General features: G+C 43.8%; 1 pseudogene; it reads right to left on the bottom strand.

The window, feature by feature from the left end:
* Positions 1-2,163: 2,163 nt before the first annotated feature.
* On the bottom strand, positions 2,164-2,590 carry LOC101980909 (annotated as a pseudogene).
* Positions 2,591-8,877: the final 6,287 nt, after the last annotated feature.

Below are 8,877 nucleotides of genomic sequence, written 5' to 3'. Positions count from 1 at the left end.
TGTGCTGAGTACAGTGTGCTCCTGGGGGAGCCTCCACGGGCCTGGAGTTGAAGGCTAGCTGTGGACTTAGCACTGCTTTCCGGGCTCCAGCCAGAGCGGTGCTGCCTCTGAACCCAGGAGCCCCCCACCACGAGGATCACAGCCTGGTGAGGTGTTACTAGTCTTTCCTCAACCCACTGAAACACTGCTTGTTCACCTGGGAAAAACCATGAAGGGCTCCGCTTATCTTTACAACCTGGGGTGCAAGCTGCCGGCTTGCTCTTCTGCTCGGGAGCTAAGGCTCCATCCAGCCAACGGGTCTGTTGGCCAGAGTGAAAACTACAAGGTGCAAATACAGCAGCCGGCGCTCACAGAGCCGTGGACGTGCAGTAGCCCTCAGGAAAGGAGTGACTGAAAGGCAGGGAGCCACTGAGACTTGTTAAAGTCCCATAGACACTTCTCTGTGAAGCTGTTAGGAAGGTATGAGAACACACGTCCTGAGTGTTTGACATATTTCAATCCACAACTGGAGGGGAAAATTAACAACAACAACAACAACAACAGGATAGGATATTTGCTTGCTTGAGAAATCTAGTCTGCGATGAGGCTGTGATTGTGGCAAGAAGCATTGCGGCTCAATACGGCATCCAATTTACTTTATACATACAGACATCCATTCTGGACATGAACTTCCAAGGAAGGCTTTCCCGAAGACTCTGGTAGTTCACACTATTTTTGGGCTAAGAACCTCCTTCCCCTTTCTGAGAAGATTTATGGTTTTTTAATTGAAAGTTTGGAGTCTGGAGAGACGGCCTGCTGAGTCAAGTGCTTGCTGCACAGGCGTGAGAGTCTGCGTTCGGATCCTGAATTGGCATAAAAGCTGAGGTGGCAATGTGTGTCTATGATCCTAGAACTGGCAAGGCCAAGACAGGAGGGTCCTGGAAGCTTACTGACCAACTAGGGCAGCCTAAATGGCAAGTGAGAGACCCTGTCTCAAAAAATAAGGTGGGGCCGAGCATAGTGGCACATGCCTTTTAATCCCAGGACTCTAGAGGCAAACAGATCTCTGCGAATTCAAGACATAGCAAGTTCTGAGTCCCAGGTCATCCAGGGCTGGATAATGAGGCCCTGTCTGAGCAAACAGTAGACAGCAGTAGAGGAAGATATCTGATCTCAATCTCTGGCCTCCCTATGTGCACACATGGGCAAGTGCATCTGTATAGATATGTACACACATACACGTACACACATATCAGTATACATATACCCATGCACATCAGTACACACATGCACATTAGTATACACACAGACACACACATGCACATCAGTGCACACACATGCACACCAGTACACATACACACATATACATCAGTACACACACATGCACATCAGTGCACACACATGCACATCAGTACGCATACACACGTACACATCAGTATACACACATGCATATCAGTACACACACATGCACATCAGTACACACATGCACATGGTCCTCACATACAAACACACACACACTTAAATTTTTAGCAGAATGTGTAATGCAAGGCTGCAATGCCAATACTTGGGGAAACTGAGGCAGGGAGCTCAGAAGTTTGAGGCCAGTCTGGGTATTTAGTGAGACCCTGAATTGTAAAAACAAATTAAAGAAATAAACATTTATTTTCACATTAAAGAGACACATGTTCATATTAATTTAGAAAATACAGGAAATGTTTGGAAGAGGCATCGATACATCCATCATCCTGAAATGACCACTGCTTGAAATGCAGTATTCTCCCTTTCTGAAACAGAGGAATCACCACATGCACATCTACATCTCATTACTGTTTGGGACTTCAGTTGATTTACCTATCTGAGGTATTTAAATTGTTTCCAGGGGCTAGAGAGATGGCTCAGCAGTTCAGAGTAGTTGCTCCAGTATCCACATGGCTTGTGACCATCTGTTACTCCAGTTCCAGGGGGTTCGATGCCCTCTCCTGACCTCCACAAGCAGCAGGCACACACGTGATACACAGAGATACTCGTAGACAAGCACACATGTTAAAAAAAATTAAATTGTTTCCAATTTTGGCAACTGTTAATATTGGTACAATGAACTTTTTTGCATATAAGTCTGTGTTGGCTGTTTTTTGTTTGTTTGTTTGTTTTGTTAAACTTTTAATGATAGAAACAAAAACATACCTAAAAGCAAAGCTTCCGGAAAATCCATCTGTTCTTCCCTGTCTCATATCCTTCTTCAAACTTGACCTTCCTTGCCTTGCATTTCAGGGCTTCCCACCTTGCCTTGCATTTCAGGGCTGGGTCCCTAAAGACATTTTTGTTGACAGCTGTTTTGTCCAGGGGGATGCCAACAGAGGACCTGTGGGCATCAGGTGATTGTACTCACAAGCTTTCGCAAAGGACTTGATCTTTGACCACTTGGCGATTTTCTTCTTGCCCATGGCAGCTGTCACTGTTCGGGGATACAGGTCAATTCGAGTCATCAGGGCACGGCTGTAAGGGTGGTCTGAGAAGCCATCATCAATGTTCTTCACGATGATAACTTTTTGTCTGGAGTAGCATCCAGCCAGGACCAACACCACTTTGCCAGTTTCATGAACTTGCCCATTTTGACAGGAAGCAGCTGGTTCCCAGCAGAAAGGAAAGGAGGACACTCTGCTAACCCTTCGCCCTCGCCGGCTGATTTGACTTCAGCTTGACACAAGGTAGAGTCACTGGAGAGGAGGGAGCCTCGGTTGAGAAAATGACTCAGTAGCTAGGACTATTGGGCAAACCTATAGGGTATTTCCTTAACTAGAGATTGATGGGGAGCAGCCCATTGTGGGCTGGGTGAGTCAATTGCTGGACAGACGATCCTGGGTTATATAAGACAGCTGGATGAGGAAGCCACGAGAAGCAAGCCATTAAGCAGTACCCCTCTGCGACCTCTGCATCAGCTCTGGCCTCCAGGTTCCTGCTCTATTTAAGTTCCTGCCCCGGCTTCCTATGATGATGAACAATGCAAGTCAAATAAACCCTTTCCTCTCCAACTTGCTTTTCGTCATGGTGTTTCACTGCAGCAATAGAACCCTAATTAAGACAAAGTCTTCTCAAATTTATGATTATTTCATTACAAAAAGACAATCCGCCAGGAGGTGGTGGTGGCGCACACTTTTAATTCCAGCACTTGGGAGGCAGAGGCAGGCAGATCTCTGTGATTTTGAGGTCAGACTGATCTACTAGAGTTAATATCAGGACAGGCTCCAAAGCTACAGAGAAACCCTATCACAAAAAACAAACATCATCATCAACAACAACAACAAAATCCAATTTACCTTTCTAAGCAGGAATTAGGAGAGCAGAAGTCTCTTCATCCACTGCCTTACCAGGAAGCAATAGTAGTAACTTCTTGTTTTAATTTGAACACCTTTATCAGTGATTGCTAATTCCCTGAAATTTGTCTTTTGAGTCACTATTTTTCCTATTAATTTATACCAACTCTTTATATATTAAATGATACCCACAAGCACAAGTTTATGGCTGCTGTACTCATAGCAGACAACACATGGACACTTGAATGTTTTTCAGTGACCTAATGAATACTAAATGTGGTATATAGGCATAGTGGAATATTATGCAGCCATGATAAGGAATGAACATTCTGTCATTTGAAGCAAAATGGAAGACATATGCTACGTGAAGTAAGTCAGATATACACATAAATACTTCTTAAGCCTGGCGGTGGTGGCGCATACCTTTAATCCCAGCACTCGGGAGGCAGAGGCAGGTGGATCTCTGTGAGTTCGAGGCCAGCCTGGTCTACAAGAGCTAGTTCCAGGGCAGGAACCAAAAACTACGGTGAAACCTTGTGTCCAAAATTAAAAAAAAATACTTCATATTCTTATTGGTAAGTGAACATTACGAAAAATCTGATCCAAATGTATATTAATGGTTACTAGAGACTAAGAAAGTTGGGTAATCAAGGGAATGTAAACCATGGGTCCTCAGAGATAACAAGTTCCAGTACTCTTTTAAACTTTAAAAAAATATTTATTTACATTTATTATTTAAATTTATTTATTTCTGTTTTATAAGCATTGGTGTTTTGCCTGGATGTATGTCTGTGTGAGGGTGTCGGGTCCCCTGAAACTGGAGTTACAGAGAATTGAGCTGCCACGTGGGTGCTGGGAATTGAACCTGGGTCCTTTGGAAGAACAGTAGGTTCTCTTAAATGCTGAGCCATCTCTCCAGTCCCACAAGTTCCAGTACTGATGATAATTTATTTCATAGTAGGTGACAAGCTAGAAGAGAGGTTCCAGACACAGAATAATGCTCAGGTGAGTGATGCTACTATCCACCATTATTTAATCAATGTGCATTATCATTCATATTCTATAAATGAACTGAAACATTACTCTGTCGTGTGACAAAACTTCTCCTGAGGAGACATAGCACACACATCTACCCACCTCAGGCATCACACAAGCGACCCAAGTATGGTTACCACCAAAGTCCAACTTGGGGAACCAATGAATTTTATTGGAATTACTTACTGTTGTGAAAATTCATTTAACCAATAGCTTTTGGGATACCGGCCCTAAGGGCGTGGTCTGAGGGGCTATGTGTGGACTGGTAAGTGGGGATAAGAAGCATGCTCGCTCTCTTGAAAGGTTGGAGCAGAAGCAAGCTTGTGCCGTTGATCACATCTGCCTGGGGCAGAGCTGCAGGACATGGTGGCTTCCATCTGGTCCAGTATACCTGGCCTGGTATTCTGTGAGTCTGAGTTTCCCTTTGAATCCCAATTCCTTTGTTTCCCCATCATAAAGACAATTTGTAACTCTTGCAGTACCTCTTGCATTAACTTACAAGAGGTGAGGGTTTACTTACAGGAGCAGAAATGACTCAAAGACAGCTGCATCACCAAAGCATGGGTGATAGCTCACAAAAACTGGGAAACCTGAAACACATGGCACAGCCTGCAGGCAGTTCAAAATGTTGGCAAGTGTTCAACCTTGGAGGTTGGAGGTCTAAACCTCTTCCAGGCCATTTGGCTCGTTTCTGTTTCTACCAGGCAGCTGATCTGGTGTCAGAATCTTCTTTGAGGCTTGGCTTCTTTGAGAGAGAGTCTCAGCTTTCATTGCTTACTCTGGCAGGGAGGGACCTAGTGGATCTGATCAGTTTCAGGGACTTCCTGAAGCTATTTGAGTTGTTTCCTTTCCTGTTTAAGGAGCTCCACTCCAGGATGGAAGGAATAAATGAATGGATCTTGGAGGGAACTGTTACTCAGCATACACTGTGCTCATAAGTGTGAAGCATTTCTCTAACCAACAAGCCTCTCTGCCAATGCAAGTAATCCAAATCAAACCAGATCAGACCGAATTAGAAAAGACCCAGGTTTAATGGACACCAGTGCTCCTGGGTGATGCCCCCTCCCCCGGGAAAACACGGAGAGGGGGAAAGGAGAATCAGAATGACCATGGAAAACAAACGTTCATTCTCTGGGGGGCAGTTTAAATAGCCTGTGGGAGTGGTCTTAACCCTCCCTGGGGAGGGGTCACCATTTGGCGGGCTTTCTTGGAGGTGGAGTCTGGACTGTGGCCACTCCCAGGGGAGGAGGCTTGGAACTTTCCACTAAACATTTCAGGCTCTTTGTATATATGGATGCCAGGGGGCTGGGATGAAACTCCCAATCAAACAATAATTATCAGGGGCATAATTATCATGAGTCAATCAAAAGCTTTACAAATTCAGGGGATGGAAATGTTAACTGCCCGATTTGATGATTACACCCTGTATGTACTGAGTTTGCATACTATACACTGTAAATTTCCTCTATTAAAATGATAATTTAAACATTTTTTATATCTGAAAATTGGGCTTGTCATTTGATTTTCATTTTCTTTAGTACATTTTCTGACAGAGAGATAGTTAATGTTTTACATGAGCTCAGTATTGTGGTATATGCCTCTAATCCCAGCACTTGGAAGACTTGAGACAAAAGGGTTTTGAGTTTGAAGCTAAGTTGTTCACCATAGCAAGACACTTTCAATTTTTTTTTTTTTAAAAAAGGTTTATGTGGTCAAGCAACTTAAATCTGTATTTATTAAACTGGCAAATGTGGGAGCTTGTCATGCGATTCTTTTGTAAATAAAATAAACTGGAAGCCATTCCTCAGTAAGGACTTTGTGGGTTTCACTCATACTTTAGAAACTCTTCTGTTCCTGGCCCAGTTCACAAAAGAATGCCCTTCTTCTCCCTTGCTCTGCTTCCTAGGGCTCTGTGAATGCTACGTGCAACTACAATCAGCATGTCGGTTTTCCTACCTGCTGTGATCTACACTCTGTCAGTCCACAGTGTTCAGCAAATCTCCCTCCATGTTGATTGAGCAAAGGAAAGAGCGATCTCTGGGGCTGGAGGGACCATAACAGGGATGCCTAAGGCTGCTGTCTAGATGGTGGCGACATCTTCATCCTCAGGCTGTGGGAGATGGCTTAGAAATGAGAACTTCTCAACACAGATTTCAGGGTAGACTCTTAACTGGTCGGTACTGGTACCAGCGCAGTGAGGGTGCACCTGCTCCTCCACTCATGTGTCCCGTTTCCATGGCTTAAATGACATGTCTCCCTGGTCATTGGTGTGCCCAAGCCCAAAGCAAGGGATGGACTTTCCCAGTGCCTCTATTATGTAGGAGCAGAAGCTAATGAGGTGACACAGCACTAATGTGTACATTGTATGTGTGTGTGTGTTTGTATGTATATGTGCATGTATGTGTCTGTGCATATGTGTGTATGTGCGTGTATGTGTCTGTGCGTATATGTGTATGTGCATATATGTGTGTGTGTGTGTGTGTGTGCACAAGCACACTGGTGTGAGGCACAGGGTAAATGTGGACATCAGAGGACAATCTGGGGTGCTATCCTTGCCTTCCCCATGCCTCTCTTTTTGTTGCTTACTCTGTATTTCAGAACAGCTGGCCTCTAAGTTCCCAGGGAGTCTGTCTCCCTTCACATCTTGCCATAGGAATACTGGGGCTACGGACGTTGTCTACCACACCCAGCTTTATGTGGCTTCTGAGGACTCTGAACTCAGTTCTTGCACTTGTACAGTAAATGCTTTATTCTCTGAGCCATTTCTCCAGCTCTTGATGCCCAATTTTGTATCAGTAAAGGCTTGTTGGGGAGAGGGACACGGGGGTGGGTTCTGACTTCTGAAAGGAAGGTGTATTTCTTGAGGAACCAGGACATGCCAATTTCATCTTATTACCAACAATGGCCAGAAAATTGCTGAACGAATCAGAGATGCTCAGTGAATAGCAGGGATTGTAAATGACCTTTTCTTTTGCAAATTGTTATTCTGAACAATTTTGTGTAAAATAAGGCTTTACAAGACGTTTTCTCCATTTTCATTTTAAAGCTAATGCTTTAAAAAATATTCAAGCTGAGAGTAAATCCAGCTAGAACACTAAATTTCCATAGACTCTATGGGTTGTTATTAGTACCATTTTGAATTCGCATTTCAGCCCATAGTTCCTTTGCAATTTCCTTCAACAATCACAGTGCTGGAAGATTCCTCTTATCTAAAAGCAGCTGCTTCTTCCTGAGATCTACAAAGCAGTTTGTTGCAGTAAATCTTGCCTCTTCCTAGCTTTCTTGATTTCAGGGTAGAGGCAGAAAATCAGCAAATGGCTGGGGGAAACTAGGTAACACAGAAAAGCAATTTGGCAAGGCACCATGAAGCTAGAAGGGACCCAGTGACAGGGAGAGAGGCTGTTCGCTGAAAGACACTGATTTGCCTTCTTTAGAAGGAGCTGTTAGCCACACAATAGCTGTGCGGGAAGGAGCTTTAAATGTGTTAACAGCTACTGACTTCTCTGGTTTCTTATTTAGAAAAAACAAAAGAAGACAAAGAAAAAATAAAAGATGAAAAAAAAGAAAAAAGTAAAATAAAAGAAAGAACAAAAAAGTAAAAAGTAAGATGCCAAGACTTAAGAGTGCTATGATACCATTTGAAACTCCTGTTTGTGGCCAGTGAGAACAAAGGTGCTCTGTGGGCAGTGAGGGCAGAGGTGCACTGTGGGCAGTGAGGGCAGAGGTGCACTGTGGGCAGAGAGGGCAGAGGTGCACTGTGGGCAGTGAGGGCAGAGGTGCACTGTGGGCAGTGAGGGCAGAGGTGCACTGTGGGCAGTGAAGGCAAAGGTGCCCTGTGTGCCAGTGAGGCAGGCAAAGGTGCTAGCAAAGGTTTTGCTACAAATCTGATGATCTGAGTTCCATCCATGGTCGGAGTAGAGACTGAGTCTTGCAAGTTCTCTTCTGACCTCCACGTCCGCACCATGCACTTGTGTGCCCCTCCCACGCACATGCACACACCACACAAAATAAACAGCATTAGAAAAGTAAAATCTGTCAGGAAGTGGTAGCACATGTCTTTAATCCCAGTACTCTGGAGGCTGAGGCAAGTGAATCTCTGTGAGTTCGAGGCCAACCTGGTCCACAGAGTGAATCTCAAAGGCCCTACGTATAAGTGGCTTTGTCCAGAACCGCCAAGGCTGTTGCACAGAGGGGCCCTGTCTCAAAAAACTAAAAACAACAACATCAACCAAAACCAAGTAAGCAAACAAACACAGATCAACCAACAAAAAAACCAAACCAAACAAACAAAAAACGAAAAACCCAAAACAAAACAAAACACCAATAAAACAAAAGCAAAACCCAAAACTCTGAATCACTTTCTATATTCTGTATTTGCTTCTTTTAATTACATTTTCAGCCTGAAGTATAACTTTTGTAGATTATTTCCCCATTTTTATTGTGATAAAATATGTAGAACATACATTTGACCCATTTCTAAGTATAGACTTTTAGATTTAGTGATGTTAAGTGAATTTCTATCTAGTCTTTGTTAGATTTTTGGGCACTG

The sequence above is a fragment of the Microtus ochrogaster genome, chromosome 19 (genome assembly GCF_000317375.1).
Source record: "Microtus ochrogaster isolate Prairie Vole_2 chromosome 19, MicOch1.0, whole genome shotgun sequence".
NCBI lineage: Eukaryota > Metazoa > Chordata > Mammalia > Rodentia > Cricetidae > Microtus > Microtus ochrogaster.
The sequence above is the reverse complement of the archived record's forward strand: the minus strand, read 5'-3'. Positions and strand labels throughout refer to the sequence as shown.